General features: G+C 39.4%; 1 pseudogene; it reads right to left on the bottom strand.

The window, feature by feature from the left end:
- Nucleotides 1-940: 940 nt before the first annotated feature.
- LOC127645706 (ATP-dependent DNA helicase PIF1-like) lies at nt 941-16,131 on the bottom strand (annotated as a pseudogene).
- Between the last annotated feature and the right edge of the window lie 6,544 nt (nt 16,132-22,675).

Raw genomic sequence — 22,675 nt, 5'->3', positions numbered from 1 at the left:
ACATTAAATTGAAATATTTGACCATTATTCTGTTACAATAGTCATGATCACTTAAAATTTGTCTGACCAACTTCAGTGCATTCACATTTATATTACCTTTTTGGCATGAGTCAATTTTACAAATTGTTAGGAATGCGCTCTATTCCCACGCTCGCAGGACTCAAATGGCTTTCTCGAGTGGAAGTATGAAAAACCATTGTGGAAACTCATTTTAATCTTGTATTCGGCCAAAATGCCTTTGGATTCTCCTCAAAAATAATTACAATGAGAGTTTCACATGCAAGTAATTTAATTATCAGCTTTACCGACTCAAAATAAAGGGTTTATTATAGATCTACTGTAAAAATAGTAAGACCACTTACATATAGCTGGTGCTATTTCCACATGAAATGCTACAATGAACCTTTGTGTTCAGTGTGAAAAAGCCTTTCAGTGTTCATGTTTATAATCAAAAGGGAGGTGCTGTATATTTACTGTACTTTTCCCGATTAGTTTTTTTACCCAACCAAACAGAGTTTATAAATCCTCACCAAAACAGAAAGGTCAAGCCTAATTTTTTAACTTACATGTAAGGAAGAAAGATTGTTATCAATAAACAATTGTTAAACTTATTAACAACCCCCCAGAATACACAAATTACCTTTCTGATGCAACAACCATTAAAACCCCAATAAAACCACAAAACAATCCAATTAATAACTATAAAACAAATATACTTATTACAAAAAAAAAAAAAAAAAAAAAACACTGCACAAATACAGTTCAAGCAGCCAGTATAAAAATAAATATGAATTTGCTTAAATGAAAGAAAAGAACGTAAACCTGAGATCATAATTTACCCCTGGAACAAATCACAATAGCTCAATTAAAAATAACTTTCAAATCTTCCCGAAACACCCACACAAAGTGCATATGTAAACTGGAGCCTCAAGTCTCGTCCTTACCAGCAGTCATTCTCCTTATGGCTTTGTCCTACAAAGTCTTCTATAGAGGACTTGGGAAGGAGAAGACCAATTAAATAAGATACCAATAATAATGTCCCAAAATCATTATTGACCCAAAATCATTTTGGATTTCGGACCTTCAGACTTAAAAAAAACCCAACAAAAAAACACTAGTAATCAGAGCTTTCTGGGGGCGTTTTATGAGACAATCTGGGATCATTTTGATTCATCTTTTAAACAGAGCAGGTCGGCTTGAAAAAGGTAAAGAACATTCATCTAAGGAAAATAATGATTTTATAAGGTGGCACAGACCTGCATGAGGAGCCTCTCCTTCCTCAGTTTCTTATAGAAGAGCAGCACGTCCTGGTTAGCCTGCACCACTCATGGATCAAAGTCCATCACACGCAGGCCCTCTAGACTCCGAGCCCATGACAGGGCAACGTAAGCCTGGCCGCTCTCAAACACACGTGCCAGCGAGATCTCTACACAATCCAGAGTCATGCCCTAAACACACAAGAAACATGCAAATACTGGAAAAGAAAACCATTTGGCAAAACAAATCAAGTGTTTTCAAGATAATGCACTGCAGAGATTTAAGAATGTGTTGAGAAGGTGATGAATTGATTTAATAAACCATTTTGGTTCGTTTTTGGACAGAATACAAGAACGGAGCATTGGCTCAGACGTAGCAACACACAATTAGGCCCAAACAGTCACCAAACAAATGAAGAGCTTAAATACAGACACTTACACTGATAACTTTGACACCTCATCAATGCAGAATGCACACATTCTGAACTCTAATGGGTAAACATGGGGACTAGTTAATGAGTCAGATCACAGAGCAGAACCACAGCACTGAGCATCTGCACCTCAATACACAGGAACACATCATTACACTTTAATAGCTCCTGCGGTGGCTGACAATCGCATGATCATGTCCTCTATGATCCAAAATGGGTGAAGACAGAAGGGGGCCTATGGAATAAGCCTGCAGTATTATATAACAGTTTGTGCCTTTAGCTGATGCAAGTCTGAACAAGTGGTGTACTTGCTGTGCAGAATGACTCCTGGTGGAATGGCAGTGCAGATCTCTCTCCTGACTCTTGTGGATTGAAATGGTTTGGCCAGTTTGAGTGGCAGCTGCTGTCAGCTCAGGTACAGACCCCCTGATGCTTTAAACATCCAGCGCTCCCTCTTCATTACCTCAACAGCCCTGCAGAGGAATCGCACACGAGGGAGACATGGGGGGAGTGGTGGTCACAAATGTTATACGTCATACATACATATATATTTTTGATATGGCATGAACATTCTTGAGAGATTTCACATATTTATTAACATACTTAAATGTATTTACTGATGGAATTATAGCATTATAGAAAGGAAAATGTGTAGTGCTTACCATTTCATAACTAGCCTTACCTTGACTGCCTGGCTGGAAGTCGATCACGACTCATCTGGCTCCATTCACTAGACCCCTTTGGACATCCAGGTTTTTAGTTAACATGACCTGAACAAATAGAAGACTTATCTTAGCATTTCATGTTAAGATCAAGAACAAATGTTTGCCAGGAAGAATAAAAGCCTCCTACCTGAGCTCCAACTTTCAGCTGCAACAGTCGACTAACTGGACTTTGTGAATCAATGGTCTGAACCAGCATAGGGTCACTATCCACAGCCTCAAATACACGCACAGGCCCTGTAAATAAAAAGACACTTAAGGAAGTGCACAAAAAGTCATTATTTAAAAAGTAGACCATATGGTTTATTTACTGTATTCTAATAATTCTAAAGCCATATGATAGCTTTGTGCTGTACAGATATTATTCAGTGGTAATCTACACCTTTGTTTCACCTACGCTGTAGTTCTCAAATCAATTATGGTGCATATTTAGGGGTGTAACAATTCAATTTTCTCGATGCTTTGATCTAATTGTGCCAATTTAAATGCATTGATCTTGACATTGGATTTGAATCGAGAATCTTTAATGTTGGTCAATCATTTTGAAATGACTGAACTGCGATTGACAAAATGTACAATATTTAAAAATATATAAATAGTTACATGTGATTGTTTTTTTAATCCCCTTTTCTCCCCAATTTGGAATGCCCAATTCCCACTACTTAGTAGGTTCTCATGGTGGCACGGTTACTCACCTCAATCAGGGTGGCGGAGGACATGTCTCAGTTGCCTCCACTTCTGAGAACGTCAGTCCGCACATTTTATCATGTGGCTCACTGTGCATGATTCAGCAGATGTTAACATGAGCCTCCACATGCTGCGAGTCTCCGCAATCCACACACAAGCGCCCCATTGAGAGCGAGAATCACTAAATAGTGACCACGTGGAGGTTACCCCATGTGACTCTACCCTCCCTAGCAGTGACGTTCTCTAGCACTTGCCCTCAAAGTATTCCCTTCACATGCATGCGCTACACTCTTCAGTCATATCCCCGTTTTGTTGGGACTTGGCATTTAGAAAACATTTAAATTTAGTCATCTAGCTGATATTGCTTTTCCTTATTTGTTTGAGGCCCTGGAGGAAACTAAATATAGTCATCAGATCTGACCAATTCTGTAATATTTGGATTATTTTACTGACTCCAATTTCCCATGATTATGGAAAACCTGAAAAAATAAAAATAAAAAATAAAACAAATCAGGGAATTTTAAAAATAGTATTTTCCAGGCCTGGAAAAGTCATTAAAATTAATACAATTCTTTAAAACTACATCATGGAATCATCACAAAATATGGAATAAACCAATTTCAAAGTATTTTGTAACTTGCCCAAGACTAATATACAATGTGATGTGCACGTATCACATACACACACACACACACACACACACACACACACACACACACACACACACACACACACACACACACACACACACACACACACACACACACACACACACACACGTTGTGTTTCCATGTTTTATGGGGACTTTCCATAGACATAATGGTTTTTATACTGTACAAACTTTATATTCTATCCCCTAAACCTAACCCTACCCCTAAACCTAACCCTCACAGAAAACATTCTGCATTTTTACATTTTCAAAAAACATAATTTAGTATGATTTATAAGCTGTTTTCCTCATGGGGACTGACAAAATGTCCCCACAAGGTCAAATATTTCGGGTTTTACTATCCTTATGGGGACATTTGGTCCCCACAAAGTGATAACTACACGCTCACACATACACACACACACACACACACACACACACACACACACACACACACACACACACGTTTTTTAGGGCATCTACTTTGTGCATGAGTACTTTTTCCAACAATGGTTTACAGACAGATCGTTTCACTTTTAATTGACCATCACAATTCCAGTGGGTCAGAAGTTTACAAACACCAAGTTTACTGCAGCTTTAAACCGCTTGAAGAATTCCAGAAAGAAATCAGCCAAGACCTCAGAAAAACAATTGTGGACCTCCACAAGTCTGGTTCATCCTTGGGAGCAATTTCCAAACAGCTGAAGGTACCATGTTCATCTGCACAAACAATAATACGCAAGTATAAATACTATGGGACCATGCAGCCATCATACCGCTCAGGAAGGAGACACATTCTGTCTTCTAGAGATGAACGTATTAATCAAATCAATCACAGAACAACAGCAAAGGACCTGGTGAAGATGGAGGAAACAGGTAGACAAGTATGTATATCCACAGTAAAAACAAGTCCTATATCAACATAACCTGAAAGGCTGCTCAGAAAGTAAGAAGCCACTGCTCCAAAACTGCCATAAAAAAGTCAGACTACAGTTTCCAAGTGCACATGGGGACAAAGATCTTACTTTTTGGTGAAATGTCCTCTGGTTTCATTAAACAATTAAAAAACTAAAACAAAGAAACTAATGTTTGGAGGAAAACGAGTGAGGCTTGCAAGCCGAAGAACACCATCCCAACCATGAAGCATGGGGGTGGCAGCATCATGTTGTGGGGGTGCTTTGCTACAGGAAGGACTGGTGCACTTCACAAAATAGATGGCATCATGAAGGAAGGAAAATTTTGTGGATATATTGAAGCAACATCTCAAGACATCAGCCAAGAAGTTAAAGCTCAGTCGTAAATGTGTCTTCCAAAATGGACAATGATCCCAAACATACCTCCAAAGTTGTGGCAAAATGGCTTAAGGACAACAAAGTCAAGGTATTGGAGTGGCCATCACAAAGCCCTGACCTCAATCCGAACTAAAAAAAAGCATGTGAGCATGGAGGCCTATAAACAATCAGTTACGCCAGTTCTGTCTGAAGGAATGGTCCAAAATTTCAGCGACTTATTGTGAGAAGATTGAGGAAGGCTACCCAAAATGTTTGACCCAAGTGAAACAATTTAAAGGCAATGCTATTAAACACTAACAAAGTGTCTGTAAACTTCTGACCCACTGGAAATGTGATGAAAGAAATAAAAGCTGAAATAAATAATTCTCTACTATTATTCTGACATTTCACATTCTTAAAATAAAGTAGTGATCCTACCTGACCAAAGACAGGGAATGTTTCTACGATTAAATGTCAGGAATTGTGAAAAACTGAGTTTAAATGTATTTGGCTATGGTGTATGTAAACGGACTTCAAAGGTGTGCGCGCACACACACACACAGTTGAAGTCCGACGTTTACATACACACACACACACACACACACACACACACACACACACACACACACACACACACACACACACACACACATGTTGTGTTTCCATGTTTTATGGGGACTTTCCATAGACATAATGGTTTTTATACTGTACAAACTTTATATTCTATCCCCTAAACCTAACCCTACCCCTAAACCTAAACCTCAAAGAAAACTTTCTGCATTTTTACATTTTCAAAAAACATAATTTAGTATGATTTATAAGCTGTTTTCCTCATGGGGACCGACAAAATGTCCCCACATGGTCAAAAATTTCGGGTTTTACTATCCTTATGGAGACATTTGGTACCCACAAAGTGATAAATACACGCTACACACACACACACATACACACACACACACACACACACACACACACACACACACACACACACACACACACACAGTTAAAGTCCGACGTTTACATACACCTTAGACACACACGGGAAGTATTTAAAGAATCCTATAAATGCATAAAAAAAAAATACAGAATCGAATAGTTAATAGAATCTAATAGGACATGGTGTATAAAATCGTTCTGAATTGAAAACCTATAAAATATAGTTTCGCTGTGAACCACACTAATTCACAAAAAAAGGAAAAAACTACATGAGGGTAAATAAATTAACTTTCATTTGGGTTAATGATTACTTTATGTATATGTTTTAGTGCTGTCAGTAGATTTAAACATTTTAAATAACGATTATGATTTGAAAAAGTGCTGAAATTGTTTTACAGTAGATCTACTTATTTCCTGTCAAAATGCATTCATTTCCTTATTTGGAAAGAACAAAATAGAACAAAACATTATGTAAAAGCTACTAACATTTTCTCCACAGTATAAAGACAGAAATTCTTGGGATGTTGACTTATTGATAGAACTACTATTCATTGCAATGCGCATAAAATCTCGTAAAATCTCATCCTCCACAATATTTATCGTCATCAGGTGGTCTATACACATTGAAAATGGATGCACATAATTTGTTTCAGGGCAAAAGCGTTGAAGTCCATATGAAAAGAGTGTCTTGTTCTGTTTTTAATGTTGGCATTGTAGATGGAAATATAATTCATCCGGATTGTCTGGTAATCATTAGCTGACATGTCAGAAGATTCAAAGCAATGGGTACAAAGTTGAAATTATGTTAAATATGAGTGGAGCGTCAACAGACTCTGCACAGGAGAACAAGCTGCACGGCAGACTTGTATGAATTGCCATGATTATGTGGTAAAATGCTGACTTACAAAAGATGTGAAAACTTAACTTGTCACAAGTCCCATCAACGTTTGCTTTAAAAGAGGTCCTTTCCCCAGCACGGCCACACTGTTATGTGTTTGTTTGTAGTGTAACGTCTCCACTGGACACGTCACAAGCGTTCAGAACTCACACAGAGCTGTATAAAATGTCAGAATCTAAAGTCAAATTGGTACATGCTTTAATAGAGAAAAATAATGTTTTTTTTTTACACGTTATACATTTTTTATTCAAATTGCATATGTAACACTGACAGCACTAACACATACATATATATATATATATATATATATATATATATATATACACACACACACATTTTTAAAAGTGGACTATCCTTGCCAAAAAATCTTATATTTACACACCTACTGTATGTAGAGATAAATATGCTGTTCTTCAAATATGTAGCAATTATCCTTGCTGCAAAGTTAAGGTCAATGCTACATGTTCTACTACAAATAATGGTTGCGTTGCTGCTACATGGTGTCACTGTAGAATCAGATAGTGGATTTTGATGAATTAATTCATTCAGTTTTCCAAAGATCTCATTCTATACAATTCATAGCATAACATGTTGACCTTGGCCCTAGAACAATCACCACCTTAAACAACCCCCCCGCTCCAAAAACAAGCCCCTCTGCAGTTTGAAATGATTTGCCTGTATGACTAACCTGGTAACAGTTTCGGTTTATTCCCATTTGTGAGCTCCACATCATCCTTGTGTGCACAGCCTGGTTGCTAGGATACAGTCTCTCTCAATGCTGTGATTGGCACTTTTCAGTAGCTGTGCGGTATCTTCCTCTGTGACTCTATAAGATGGAAAGTCACCAATACAGCGTAATCAGCAAATGGTCCAGCTGCATGTTTATTGTCAATTCACAACTTCAGGAGAAAGTTTGGAGGGCTTTACATTTACATTTACATTTATGCATTTAGCAGACGCTTTATCCAAAGCGACTTACAGTGCACTTATTACAGGGACAATTCCCCCGGAGCAACCTGGAGTTAAGTGCCTTGCTCAAGGACACAATGGTGGTGGCTGTGGGGGCCGAACCAGTGACCTTCTGATTACCAGCTCAGCGCTTTACCCCACTACGCCACCACCACTCCTTTATGGATTACAAGGTTGAAGTTCAGAGGACATAAAAGGTGATCTGAAAATAACCTGAACTGTGAGTTAAAAGGAATCATCCAGAACTGTACATGTTACTGACGTGAGAAAAAGCAAAACCTCGGTCGAGGAATATCTGACTCACTTTCATCCTTATTTATGCCCTGAAACACAGGCATAGATAGCATCCCAATAGGACTCAGAACCAGTGACTCATTGCACTGAACTGTGGATGTGGCCCTGGTGAATGCACAGTACCTGCCCACTCTCACGGCCTGGAGCACAGAGATGAAGGCCTTGTCCGTTTGTCTGCGCACCTCCATCAGCTCCATGTTCATATGGATACATTTCCGCCAACTTCTTGACTGTGGGAAGAATTAAACCTTTGACCTTATACCTATACTATAGATACACAACTGCTAACCATAAAGTAATTACAACTGAAGTCTAGTTCAATTCTAAAACAACCTTATTCCTAATGCCCTTTTTATCATGGTTGCAGTGGACAAGAATGAGCTTTGCTAGTTAAAGTCATACCTTGAAGCAAAAGTTAGGCTTGTTCTTTCCTTTTGTGACTGGAGGAAGCTGAAGAAAGTCTCCACACACTATCAGCTGAATCCCACCAAATGGCTGTGGATCTTCTGATGAATCTTGACAATAAAGTTACAGATCACACTTTTCTAATGCTACACAGGCTTAAAGGGACAGTAAACCCCAAAATGGAAATGTTTATTTACTCACCCTCATGTTGTTCCAAATGTGCATGCAGGGTGGGGAATAACGAAGTACATGCAACGGGATTACTTATTTAAAACACAAAATATATGTAACTGTATTCCACTAGTACAATTTAAATCATTGGTATTTAGAAAACAAATTTAGAAAACTAGCAACAAATTAAAAATGTATTTTGATGACTGACGAGATTACTTTGCATTTTATTGTCATTTGTTTCATTTAATATTTAGTCCTTTCAGATGGAAAACATTTATACATATAAAAGTGCATTTGAACAGCAGTGAAACACTTTCATTTCTTATGATGTGTTACAAATACGAGCAGACAGAGAAATACGTTTTAAGTATGTTTGGAGCAGAAGAAATACACCTTGTGTAAATTGTCAGCTGTGCGCTAAGATATAATGCTATTTCTAGCCATTTTACATGCACATGTTATCAGGCGCGATCATTTTTTTTATCAAGAAAATTCACGTTGGATCCTAATTTCTTTTTTCTAGAAAGACCTTTGATATTAGGGCAAAAATGTTATTCTTAATTTTTGTATAATTTTCCTGTAAAGAATATTTAAATATCCTTAACACATTCAATTAGATTAATCTTGTTTTAGAAACACTGCATAAGATATTTAGGTTTCTCAGTGAATGTATTTATAACATGTGTATTTTGTCTTACTGTGCTGGCAGAGTTTTTAATAGTCAAAACAAGTGGAAGAAAAAAAAAAACCTGCCAGTGCTGAAGAAGTAATCCAAAGTATTTAGAATACTTTACTGACCTTGAGTAATTAACGAAATACGATACAAATTATATTTTACAGAATGTATTCTCTAATCTGTAGTGGAATACATTTCAACAGTAACCCTCCCCAGAGCCGGCCCAAGGCATAAGCGAACTAAGCGGCTGCTTAGGGCCCCGGTGGCCACCAGGGGGCCCCCAAGAGCACATTAATGTTTTTTTTTTTTTTTGTGTGATTATACTGTCAATGGACAATGTTAATTATACAAAAACGCAATATTAAATGCAATATTATGTTAACAGGCTACAGGATGCAAGCACATTCAGACAGCAAAACAGCAATGTCACAAAAAAGGACATATCTACGGAAGAGGATTAGGGCCAAGCAATAATAAAAAAATAAAACCATCTCGAGATTAAAGTCATTATAATGCAAGATTAAACTCGTTAAATTTCGATAAAAAAGTCGAAATTCAATCTTGAGAATAAACTCATTAAATATCGAGATTAAAGTCATTATAATGCGAGATTAAACTCGTTAAATTTCGAGAAAAAAGTCGAAATACAATCTTGAGAATAAACTCATTAAATATCGAGAATAAAGTCATTATAATGCGAGATTAAACTCGTTAAATGTCGAGAAAAAAGTCGAAATACAATCTTGAGAATAAACTCATTAAATATCGAGATTAGTCATTATAATGTGAGATTAAACTCGTTACATTTCGAGAAAAAAGTCGAAATACAATCTTGAGAATAAACTCATTAAATATCGAGAATAAAGTCATTATAATGTGAGATTAAAGTTAACGAGTTTTTTCTCGAAACACAACAACTTTATTCTCGATATTTAATAAGTTTATTCTCAAGATTGTATTTCGACTTTTTTCTCGAAATTTAACGAGTTTAATCTCACATTATAATGACTTTAATCTCGAGATGGCTTTATTTTTTTTATTATTGCTTGGCCCTAATCCTCTTCCGTACATATCCTCTGGTGCAAAGAGAAGGAAAAAGAAGAAAACAGAGGAAGAGATAAACAGCGAGATAAATGTATGTTAAGTAGCTAGGCTAAGTTATGAGCTAACATTAGCTGGCTAGTTAGTTAACATAGCCTATGTAGCATATCTTCTTTTTTAGGAAAGTTTGATTAAACATCCTTAAATAGCCTTGACATCTTAATATATTATAGTACAGCATATTACTTAACTAGTTTTAGATTAAAGTGTTTGTTCTCTGTGTAAAAATAACTTTCCTGGGTATATATTTTTGTAATAAAAATAATCTTCTGTTCCATAAACGTTGTACTGATAACTGACAACTTAACATTATTTACATTAGTCTACCATTTTGGGATCTTTGCTATTATATACCAATATCATTATGCCTCAGTTAGCTAGTTATAGATTAAGAGTTGTTGTTTTAGGAGTACAGATGGCTTGCTGCTGTGTATAATAATTTGTGTTGAGAAAATAACATATTTTGTCAAATATTCTGTCAAATATGTACTCTTACGAAACTTCCCTAGGAGTACTGTTGAAATATTTTGGACATGGGGCACAACCAACGCCACCTGCGTTCCAGTGCTACAGCTGATGATGATTTTTCAACAATCCCAGATCAATATATTTATATGGATAAATATATGCCTTTGTTTTTGACAGACAGTTGCGTTACCTTCTAATATGACATCTAACATGGCTAGCTTTTATTATTATTTTCATCTTTCATCAGGTCCATCCTCTGCATGTGAGGAGCACTTCCCAGCACGTGCATCCACTGATGTTGTCATCTATCCTGTCTGTCTCAGAAAGGACTGATCTGGTAAGCAGAGGGCCACTGCCTATAAAGGAAAACTTCACATTCCCTGAAAAACCTGATGGCCGAAGCTTCCACTACCACTACACCTACTGAAAATTAATTAATGGGGAAATAATGTAAGTGGAGCCACTCACTTATTCAAAAAGAAATGATGCAGTCTACAGCTTCTGCTGCAAATTGTTCACAAAACTGGTAACAGAGGGATATCAAGATTGGGTAAATATAGGTGTGCTACTGTTACATTTAAAACTGTAGAAGGGTAAAATCATGCCATGCAGACATTGGTATGTTGTAAGCAACACAGCTACAACTAATACAATTGATAAGGGGTGTGTTAGATTTATAGTGTGTGAATAATCAAGTATTGACAATATTCAATCATATTGGCGGCACCGAGGGGCCCCCAAATCAAATTCTGCTTAGGGTCCCATAAAGGCTTGGGCCGGCCCTGACCCTCCCAACCCTGTGTGTATGACTATTCTGTGGAAAACAAAATGAGATGCAAATCAAAATTGTGAATGGTGACAGAGTCTGTCATTCTGCTTAATATCTCCTTTTGTGTTCCGTGAAGACAGAAAGTACGCAGGTTGGAAGCAACAAGTGGGTGAGTAGATCTCTTTAACAGTCATAGTTCACAAAAAAACCCAAAATAATTCTCCCATTTACTTACCCTCATGCCATCCCAGATGTGCATTACTTTCTTCTAAAAATCTTAATTTGTGAACATTTCAGCTCTGTAGGTCCATACAATGCAATTGAATGGGTACTAACACTTAAGCTCCAAAAATCACATAAAAGTAGTCCATAAAACTCCAGTGGTTTAATCCATGTCTTCTGATGAGATAATATTTATGTTTTTTTTTTTTTTTTGCTGACTGTGCTTTTTGAGCTTCAAAATGTTGGTACCCATTTACTTGCAATATGAGGACTTGCAGAGCTTTTAATTTTGTAATTTGTTTTCTGCAGAGCAAAGAAAGTCATACACATCTGGGATGGCATGAAGGCGAGTAAATTAGATTTTTTTTGGATGAAATACTCTTGAATATTTAAGTGTCATTACACAACAGGTGAACATTTTCCACTCTGTTGTTTCAAATGGCACCACACTGAGATTTGTGTCATGCAATTATTTCATGTTTAATGAGAATTGATTGGATGGTTTCATTTGTTGATGAGGTTTTGGTCCAAATCACATTCATTTGCCATCTGGTGACCTTTAGAAGAAAATCCTGAGTGACAAATGCAGGCGCAACTAATCAGGTTAAATGAAATTACTGAAGAGATACAAAAAAAAAAATTATATATATATATATTCAAGGCACTTATCACCACATTAGGTGATAATTTTCTTATAATTGAATTTTATCCATGGAGTGCACTGAAAAACCAATATTCCAAACTGAATTCTATTATCCTTTTTTTGTCTATCGTGTAAAATTGTCAAGTCAAGTCAAGTCAAGTGGTTTTTATTGTCATTTCAACCATATACAGTTAGTACAGTACACAGCAAAACGAGACAACGTTCCTCCAGGACCATGGTGCTACATAAAAACAACAAAGTACCAACACAGGACCACATGAGACAACACAACGAAATAAAATACCTATATAAACTACCTATATATACCTATATAAAGTGCACGTGCAAACATGTGCAAAAAGTACAGGACAGTACAACAAATTTCTGACAATGAACAGGACAATAGACAGTGCAGCGCCGACCAGTACTCAGTAGTGCAAAAAGATGACAGTTTCTAAAAATGTAAACATAACATACTATGAGATAGTGTTCTATGCACATAGCAGTTATTGAGGTAGCAGACAGTTATAAAGTGACAGTAATTAAAGTGCAACTCAGGACACGTGTGTACAACTCTTGTGTCCTTTACCTGGCTATGGCTTCCAGTTTGTCAAAGAACTCAGCTTCCACCATTGAGATCTCATCGATAATGAGGTGTTTGCAGGATGTCCAGTGCTGCAGAACCCTGGGACGTTGAGCAAGCTCAAGACACTGTTCAAGAGAAGCAGAGCCAGACCCAATACCTAACAAGAGACAGACAAAAATGACTCATTTCATATTATACTACAGATATTATACTTCAGACAACATGACCTGGAGATAATGTTGTGTGTACAGGGTGATATAAAACCCCTTGTAATCCATGACTACTGTTTGATTTGGGGTGAAACAATGTAGCCTATGTCAAAAATTAATTGCTATCATCAATTATGCATGATTGGATTTTCTATGGCATCAATGACTTCACCGTCAATTGCATTTTACAAAGAACAATATAAATTAAACCATTTGATCTTTAGTGGCACATTCTATCACATTCAAAATCCATATAGAATCTGGCATTGCATTATACAGTATATTAGATGGTCAAATGGGCACAATGTAAATGTTTCCTCACCTGCAAAATTGTGCAGTGTGGTCCCTCCTATGTGACACGCTGCTACACCTGTACTTGCAGTTGTATATGTGCTTTTGGGAGGCAGAGAACCTACAATCCTCTTGAGCAAGAAGGACTTCCCGGTTCCTAAATTTAAGCATTTGAAATGTCACAGTAAAATAAATGACCAACAAATGCCATGATTCCACCATGAGAAACAAGACAACTCTGAGGCCAAACGAACAAAAACCAGAGAGAGGAGTTGATTTTAAATACCTGCACTGCCTGTAAAAAACACATTCTTGCCACTCAAGACTGCAACAGAAAAGTAATCAGTCCAAAATATTTTGACAGCATGGATCATGTATCATTGACGCAAGCTCATTTCTGTTACTTGAATACAACTCTATGAGGAACACATTTATTCAATTTCAAGTAATTTTGATAATTAAGGTCAAATAATAATATTGGTGTAACTGTCCAGAGACAGAATAAATGAATAAAATAAAAACTCAATAGCTGAAATGCTTAAGAAATGTTGGCTTTAGTGCAGAATAACCTTTTATTTTTAACATTTAAAACATAAATATTTAAAAATCACTTGTACACCAAATCAAAGTCATGTGGCATAACCAACAAGTAGGAAGCCATTCTGTTGTCATGTGACAAAACAAACAAAAACACCCCTTTAGACTATTTGATTATTCAAATTGATTAAAAGGGAATTTTTCACTCAAAAATGAAGATTCATTCATTCACCCTCATGCCATGCGACTTTCTTCTGCGGAACACAAATGAAGATTTTTTTTAGAAGAATATTTCAGCTCTGTAGATCCATACAATGCAAGTGAATGGTGACCCAAATTTTGAAGCTCCAAATGCAAACCAATGCATCATAAATGTAACCCATACTACTCCAGTGATTAAATCAATATCTTCAAAAGCAATATAATAGGTGTGGGTGAGAAACAGATCAATATTTAAGCCCTTTTGTACTATTATTGTCCTTTTTCACCAGCCTTCCTCAGCATTCTTTTGTTTTCAGCAATTGTAATTTTTCATGCATATTGATCTGTTTCAACCACACCCATGTCATATGGTTAAGACATGGATTTAACCAATGAAGTCAGATGTATTATTTTTATGCTGCCTTTATGTGCTTTTGGAGCTTCAAACTTTTGGTCACCATTTACTTACATTGTATTGACCTACATAGCTGAGATATATATTTTTAAAGTCTTTGTTTGTGTTGAGCAGATGAAAGAAAGTCATACACATCTGGGATGGCATGAGAGTGAGTGGATGAGAGAATTTTCCTTTTTAGGAGAACTATCCCAGTTAGTTGTGTACACTCGTGCAGTAAAAGATGCAAGGAAGGATTGGACTATCTTTTACTTGATGATGGTTGCACCACTTGACTTTTCTCAAAGTCATTAAATCAGTGAAAAGGCTATGAATGTCTTTACATTTTTTAAACCAACATGGACTCAAAGATTACATTTCTACGAACTTGGTACTTGTATTTTAAACTAGTTTTCCCAATAAGATGGATCATGTTTATTTCTTCGGACAACTTTATTTGTCAATGATCACATAGAATGGGCTCCATCCATGGGCAGAAGTGCAAAATAATCTGTATAGATAAACATACCTGTGTCTTGTGTCACAATCAGGTCTGCGTCTTTTTACTTGTTGTCTTTCACCAAAGGTCTTATTGACAGATCTCTACGCGGGACCTTTGAGTTGGACTGGGGTTCTCAGTGTAACGCTCTTGTTCTACCCACTCCATACAGGACTCGAACCTAGGTCTCCGGCGTGGGAGGCAGGTGCTCTAACAAGGAGGCTAAAGGCTACAGCCTCTAGCGTCAGTCGCTAGTGCACCTCTTGAGGTCAGGAGAGTGAGGTTTACACACTGCACAGCTATCTACCAGCTGGCTCCCGTTACACTCACCCCCCTAAACCTCACTCCCATCCGGGTCATGGCACCAATGTAACCTGTCCTGGTCACCCTGCTCCGAACGGGACTCGAACCGACGTCTCCGGCATGGGAGGCAGGTGCACTAACGAGGAGGCTAAAGGCTACAGCCTCTTGCTTCAGTCGCTAGTGCACCTCTTGAAGTCAGGAGAGTGAGGTTTACACACTGCACAGCTATCTTTTAGCTATCTACGTTTTCAAATGATCCGGAGGACAGTCTGAGATCAGAACCTGTGTGTTCTCCGGTATGAATTTTACTGTACATTTACCGTCCTTTGCGACGCGAGAAAACAGCTGGAAATCATGCAGCATGAAGCTTTGGGAAGCTTTTCCATCGTGGACGCGCAGCAGGATTTCCAGAAACTCGCTGCGCCCTAATGTGACGATGGCTTTGCGGATGTGCTGGCGTTTGATGGCTTGACCTGTCGGGTTCAAGCGCTCCACGGCCACGGTGCACTGAAGCTCTGCTGGCTCAATGTTTGTCAACATTTCACTTTTTGGAGAAGACAGATTGGAAGTTTAAATCGTATGATATGAAACTTGATTCGATTTTGATTCGGCTCATCTGGCTTTAAATCAGCTGTTGCACTATTAAAATAAGAATGCACGGAGCAAAATTTGTATTCTTATTTGAATCATGCACAGCTGACTAAAAACCAGATGAACCAGGCATCGCTCCCAAATGAAATTTAAAATGCATCTTAAAATACTACTGAGACCGGTCTATTTCATTGTTTTTGTTTAATTTAGTAACTTGGATTGACTCACCTTCCTTGTGGACTTCGTGAACAGCTACTCACAGCATCAGGTGTTCATTCATTCTGATCCCCACGCCACGATTTTCAAATAGTTCCGCTTCGATAAATATTGGACAGAAGTGACAAGATGCTGACCAATCAGACTGGGGTACTTTAAACGACAGTCCAATTAGCAATTGTGTATTACAAACGTATATCATCAGGCTCCGCCTATATATATATATAAGATGAAATTGTTTTCATTACGTCATCTTTATGTCGCATACATTCAGTTAATGAAACATCATATAAAAGATTTCATATTGGGTTTATTCTTCCAAACATGTCTTGGAAAGATATAAACTGAACATTTATATACTTGCAAATTCTGTGGATTGGAGGAACAAACAATTCTTTGTTTTACCAAAAAATAAAAAATAAAATATATATATATATATATATATATATATATATATATATATATATATATATATATATATATATATATATATATATATATATATATATACATACATATATATATACGGCAGCCAAAAGTTTGGAATAATGTACAGATTTTGCTCTTATTGAAAGAAATTGGTACTTTTATTCACCAAAATGGCATTCAGCTGATCACAATGTATAGTCAGAACATTAATAATGTGACAAAATACTATTACAATTTACATTTATGCATTTGGCAGACACTTTTATCCAAAGCGACTTACAGTGCACTTATTACAGGGACAATCCCCCATGCCTTGCTCAAGGGCCCAACAGTGGCATCTTGGTGGTGCTGGGGCTTGAACCCCCGACCTTCTGGTCAGTAATCCTGAGCCTCAACCACTGAGCCACCACTGCCCCCTAATAAAAAAAATAAAATGTTTTTTTTTTTTCAGAACTTCTTAAAATACTTAAAATCCTCCACGTGCAGCAATGACAGTTTGGCAGATCCTTGGCATTCGAGCTGTCAATTTGTCCAGATACTCAGGTGACATTTCACCCCACGCTTCCTGTAGCACTCGCCATAGATGTGGCTGTCTTGTCGGGCACTTCTCACGCACCTTACAGTCTACCTGATCCCACAAAATCTCAATGGGTTTAAGATCCATAACACTTTTTTCCAATTATCTCTTGTCCAATGTCTGTGTTTCTTTGCCCACTCTACCCTTTTCTTTTTGTTTTTCTGTTTCAAACGTGTCTTTTTCTTTGCAATTCTTCCCATAAGACTTGCACACCTGAGTCTTCTCTTTACTGTTGTACATGAAACTGGTGTTGAGCAGGTAGAATTCAATGAAGCTGTCAGCTGAGGTCATGTGAGGTGTCTATTTCTCAAACTAGAGACTGATGTACTTATCCTCTTGTTTAGTTTTACATCTGGTAGAGTTGGGGTACTGAGTCACGAGTCCAATTTTAATGGACTTGTCACTGACTCGGATAAATTTTTACTTGGACTTGACTGGGATTCAAGCCTTTGGGACTCTGGATTTTTATTTGCCAAGTCCATGCATTTGATTTGCGATGCAATGAATAAAATAAAGAAACAAAAATAAAGAAACATAAATTAATGGACACTGTGTCTGTAATCAGTTGTAGCACCCCCTGATGTTGTAGACGTAGCCAGAGTTTGTTTTAATGCGTTGAGTAAACACACCTGCAGAGAGGCACACTCAGTCAACTAATACGCTTGAATGTTACTAAGCAGGAGACTGCTGTATAACATCGATTACCGAGGTGGCTGGAATGACAAACACATAAAGACAAGTATTTAGCCAATGTACTATAAACTACAAGGCAGTTTTTCACAGCACGGGATCTGACAAGATGTAAAATCACACACAGCGTTTGTGCAGCCAAGACTATGCTCGCTTTGCTGTTTCGTTGTGGTTAAGAACTTCATTAAGTCAAGTCACCCACATTATGCCTCTCACAGTTTACTAAAACAGCATATCAAAATAAAGAATCTGAAAAATATTATTAATATTGGGCTATTTTAGGTGTAATATATCCACACATGTATGCATATAGTCTCTTGTGGTCCACGCAGTGTTGTTAATGTAAGGCGGGGTGCCAATGTGTTTGCATTCAAAGACAAAGAGCAAATGTATGATCTTTGAGAAAATCAACAAATGAACTTTCTCACAATTAGCAACTCTTCCTGTGGCACCACACCCCACTGAGCGAAGACTGCAAAATCACCCCCTCGTTGTTGCCCTTCCACATCTGTCCCATTCTCTCCCCTCTCCTCCTCATCGATTCCCCTTCAGCCCAGAATCACCTTAATCTCACCTAAGATCTGTATGTAACAAAAGACCATATCTGATGTATACAAATAATGTAACTTGTGTAACATGTTTGGTATCATTTAAAATGTCTCGGTGCATCTGGTATAGTGTTTTGTCCGCAGGTTTGTAAAACATAATGACAACAAAGTTATAAGTTCTTTGCCAAATACTGAATAACTCTGGAGGTCTAACCCCCTCCTTGAAGGTTTAACACCAGGAAGCCAAGAACCCTTTCACCCTCAAATTCTCATTGATCAAAGGATAATACCATTTAGTACACAATGTGTATTCTCTCTGGATATTTAAGGAAAGCTGGCCCAGAGCTCAAGGTTCTTTGTAGTCAGATGATCCAACACCTCAATGTGTGTAACTGTAATAATAGGAATCTGCATTCAGATTTCCCATGCTTTGCAATTACATGTAGTTTTCCCCAACTGCCAGGTATGTTCTTTGACTTGTTTCTTTAACTTGTGTTTTAAATCCTACCTGGAAAATAAATTGTTGCTTTTTGATTCATTCTGTATTCCTCTGAAATCATTTATATCAATACTGGGTCTTTAAAATAGTAGAAACTGCTCTGGAGGAACCGAGCAGGAGAATCCCATTTTAAGAATCATTTATATCATAACTGAAGCTTTAATGTAGGAGGAAGCCACTTAAAGACTATCAGTTTGAATCTCATTAGAAATTGATCAAATGGTAAATGAACAGAAGAGGATTCAGAGTAATCAACAAAGTAAATGATTAAAATAAAAGAATGATCAGAAATTATTTAGAGCTTTAATCTAAATTAGAGGTCAACTTAAAATTGGAGTCAGATAAAATTAATAACGGGATGAATTTGTAAAGTGCAAATTATTAACAATAATTACTTCAGTGCTCAGAAAAGACAGAACAATGCAGAGACCTTCAAGGGGCAAATCTATATATTTTTAGCAGTTTTCCTGCCATTTTACATTACCTTCAACTGGCCCTTGATTAATTCATTGTAACTTTTTAAATAGTCTGGAAAATATTGTTATTGTTAAAGCAGACTGCAACTCTAAAAAAACAGATAAACAGCACCTATTTATTGTTTTTCTATTTTAAAAGCATTGACGAGCTGCTTAAAATATGTTCTTTTACAGTTTTTCCACAATAAAATGCACAATTAAATATGAAGTTATTTTGGGCAGCAAAATGTTTTGTTTATAATTTAATTATCAATTGGGTGACCAGCCATCCCTGTTTATTACACAGGACAGTCCCCGATTTTGGTAGGGTCAGTGATTTAATTCTTCTTAAATTAAATCTTCTAATTGTCCTTCTTGCTATTGTCTCTGGTGTCATTTGCAGAGAAAAAAAATTATTTTGTTGTGTCACACGTTGATTTGGCAATACATTTACTCTAGACTTCAGCAAATCAGCTGAAATGTGTCTGGTTACCATGGCAATGATGTCTTGCACTCTATGTTGTCCTGTCAGTCGTGTAACTTCTCAGCAAGTGCTAATTACTACTGTGTTGACTCATTATTTTCCCAAACCAGTCGGCAGAAAGAGACAAAATACAAATCTCAGTACATATTATTTCTTTAGATAGGGATAATAATAATTTTAGATACAACTAAACTAAATTGAAAGGACAAATTGAAAATGAAGTAGAAATGAAAAACGAAATAAAAATTCTAAACAATAATAACTCTGGTTGTAATAACACAGCTTTAACTTTCTTTAGTCTATGTTTGAGTGGAGGGGAAAAGCAACAAATAACTGAAATGTCAATAGAACGCAATAAGAAGTGTTTTGAAGGACAGTTTTCTCTTCATACAACTAAAGCACATTCATTCTGAAACCACATTGAACTTTGTTCAGCAGAAAACTAATCATAAAATATAGAGGTGTTTTTGTTACATTTATATTGACAGAAGGGAGATTGCCTACGAGCATGTGAGCGAGAAGGAGCAAAGTGGGCGTGAGGGCTCGAGCGAGCAAAAAGAGCGTGAAAAGCTCGAGGGGGCGGAGTGAGGGAGTGTGCGTGTGTGCTAGACGATGCGGGGAGAAGCAGAGGAGCGGGGTTCGTGACAGTACTTCCCCCTCTGAATAGGACAGCTCCTGACGGCCGCGGGAGGCGGTGCAGGATGATCGGGGGACAGACAAAGGGAAGTGAGACAGTCCATGGGCAGTTCAAGGTAAGGTCAGGGGGAACATAGTGGACAGGCGGGTGGTCGGGAGATCTAGGGGGCAGCCATAGGGCAGAGATTGGGTCAGGGGGTCTGGAAGGCGACTGGAGGACAGGGACTGGATCCGGGGGTCTGGAAGGTGACCACCGGACAGGAACAGGGTCAGGAGGCCAGGGAAGAGGCCACAGGACAGGGAGAGTGTCAGGGGGCCACCGGACAGGGTCAGGGGGCCAGGGAAGAGCCGTGAAAGGCGGAGCCGTGGAGGACTTGGGAGACGGAGCCTTGGAAGACGGAGCCGTGAGAGACTCTGCAGGTGGGGTACTGAGAGGCTGAGGAGGTGGCGCCATGGGGAGCCCAAGAGACAGGGCAGAGGGAGGTGGTGCCGCAGGAGGCTCTAGAGGCGGAGGCCTGGAAGGCTCTGGAGGTGGAGCCGAAGGAGGCTTAAGGGGCGAAGGCCTGGAAGGCTCAGGAGGTGGAGCCGATGACGGTGGCGCCGTGGGAGGCTCTAGCGAAGTAGGCCTGGAAGGCTCTGGAGGTGGAGCCAAGGGAGGTGGCGCTGTGGGAGGTCCCCGAGGCGACGACCTGGCAGGCTCTGTAGTCTCGGGGGGTAGAGCCGTAGCAGGCTCGAGTGGCGGAGCTCTAGAAAGCTCTGGAATCTTTGGGATCAGAGCCATGAGAGGCTCGGGAGGTGGAGCCGTGGGAGGCTCTGGAGGGGGAGCCATAGGAGGCCCGAGAGGCAGAGCCGTAGAAAGCTCTGGAGTCTTTGGGAGCAGAGCCGTGAGAGGCTCGGGAGGTGGAGCCGTGGGAGGCTCTGGAGGGGGAGCCGTAGGAGGCCCGAGAGGCGGAGCCGTAGAAAGCTCTGGAGTCTTTGGGAGCAGAGCCGTGAGAGGCTCGGGAGGTGGAGCCGTGGGAGGCTCTGGAGGGGGAGCCGTAGGAGGCCCGGGAGGCGGAGCCGTAGGAGGCTCGGGAGGCGGAGCCGTAGGAAGCCTCGGGAGTCTCTGGGAGTAGAGCCGTGAGAGGCTCGGGAAAAAGGTCGTGGAAGACTCGAGAGGCTCTAGAGGTGGGGCCCTGGAAGGCTCGAGAGGCTCGAGGGGGAGCCATGAAAGACTCGAGAGACGAAGCCCTGAGAGGCTTGGAAGGGGTGGAGCCCTGAAAGACTCGGAGAGGAGAAGCCCTGAGAGACTCGAGTGGGGAAGCCCTGAGAGGCTTGAGAGGGGGAGGAGCCCTGAGAGACTCGAGAGGCGAAGCCGTGAGAGGCTTGAGGGGTGGAGCCATGAAAGACTCGAGGGACGGAGCCCTGAGAGGCTCGAGGGGAGGAGGAGCCCTGAGAGGCTCGAGAGGGGGAGGAGCCCTGAGAGACTCGAGAGGCGAAGCCGTGAGAGGCTTGAGGGGTGGAGCCATGAAAGACTCGTGAGGAGAAGCCCTAGGAGGCTTGAGAGGGGGAGGAGCCCTGAGAGACTTGAGAGGCGAAGCCGTGAGAGGCTTGAGGGGTGGAGCCATGAAAGACTCGAGGGGTGGAGCCCTGAGAGGCTCGAGGGGAGGAGGAGCCCTGAAAGACTCGAGAGGCGAAGCCGTGAGAGGCTTGAGGGGTGGAGCCATGAAAGACTCATGAGGAGAAGCCCTGAGAGGCTTGAGGGGTGGAGCCATGAAAGACTCGAGAGGCGAAGCCGTGAGAGGCTTGAGGGGTGGAGCCATGAAAGACTCGAGAGGCGAAGCCGTGAGAGGCTTGAGGGGTGGAGCCATGAAAGACTCGAGGGGTGGAGCCCTGAGAGGCTCGAGGGGAGGAGGAGCCCTGAAAGACTCGAGAGGCGAAGTCGTGAGAGGCTTGAGGGGTGGAGCCATGAAAGACTCG

Source organism: Xyrauchen texanus, chromosome 6 (genome assembly GCF_025860055.1).
Source record: "Xyrauchen texanus isolate HMW12.3.18 chromosome 6, RBS_HiC_50CHRs, whole genome shotgun sequence".
Lineage (NCBI taxonomy): Eukaryota > Metazoa > Chordata > Actinopteri > Cypriniformes > Catostomidae > Xyrauchen > Xyrauchen texanus.
The sequence above is the reverse complement of the archived record's forward strand: the minus strand, read 5'-3'. Positions and strand labels throughout refer to the sequence as shown.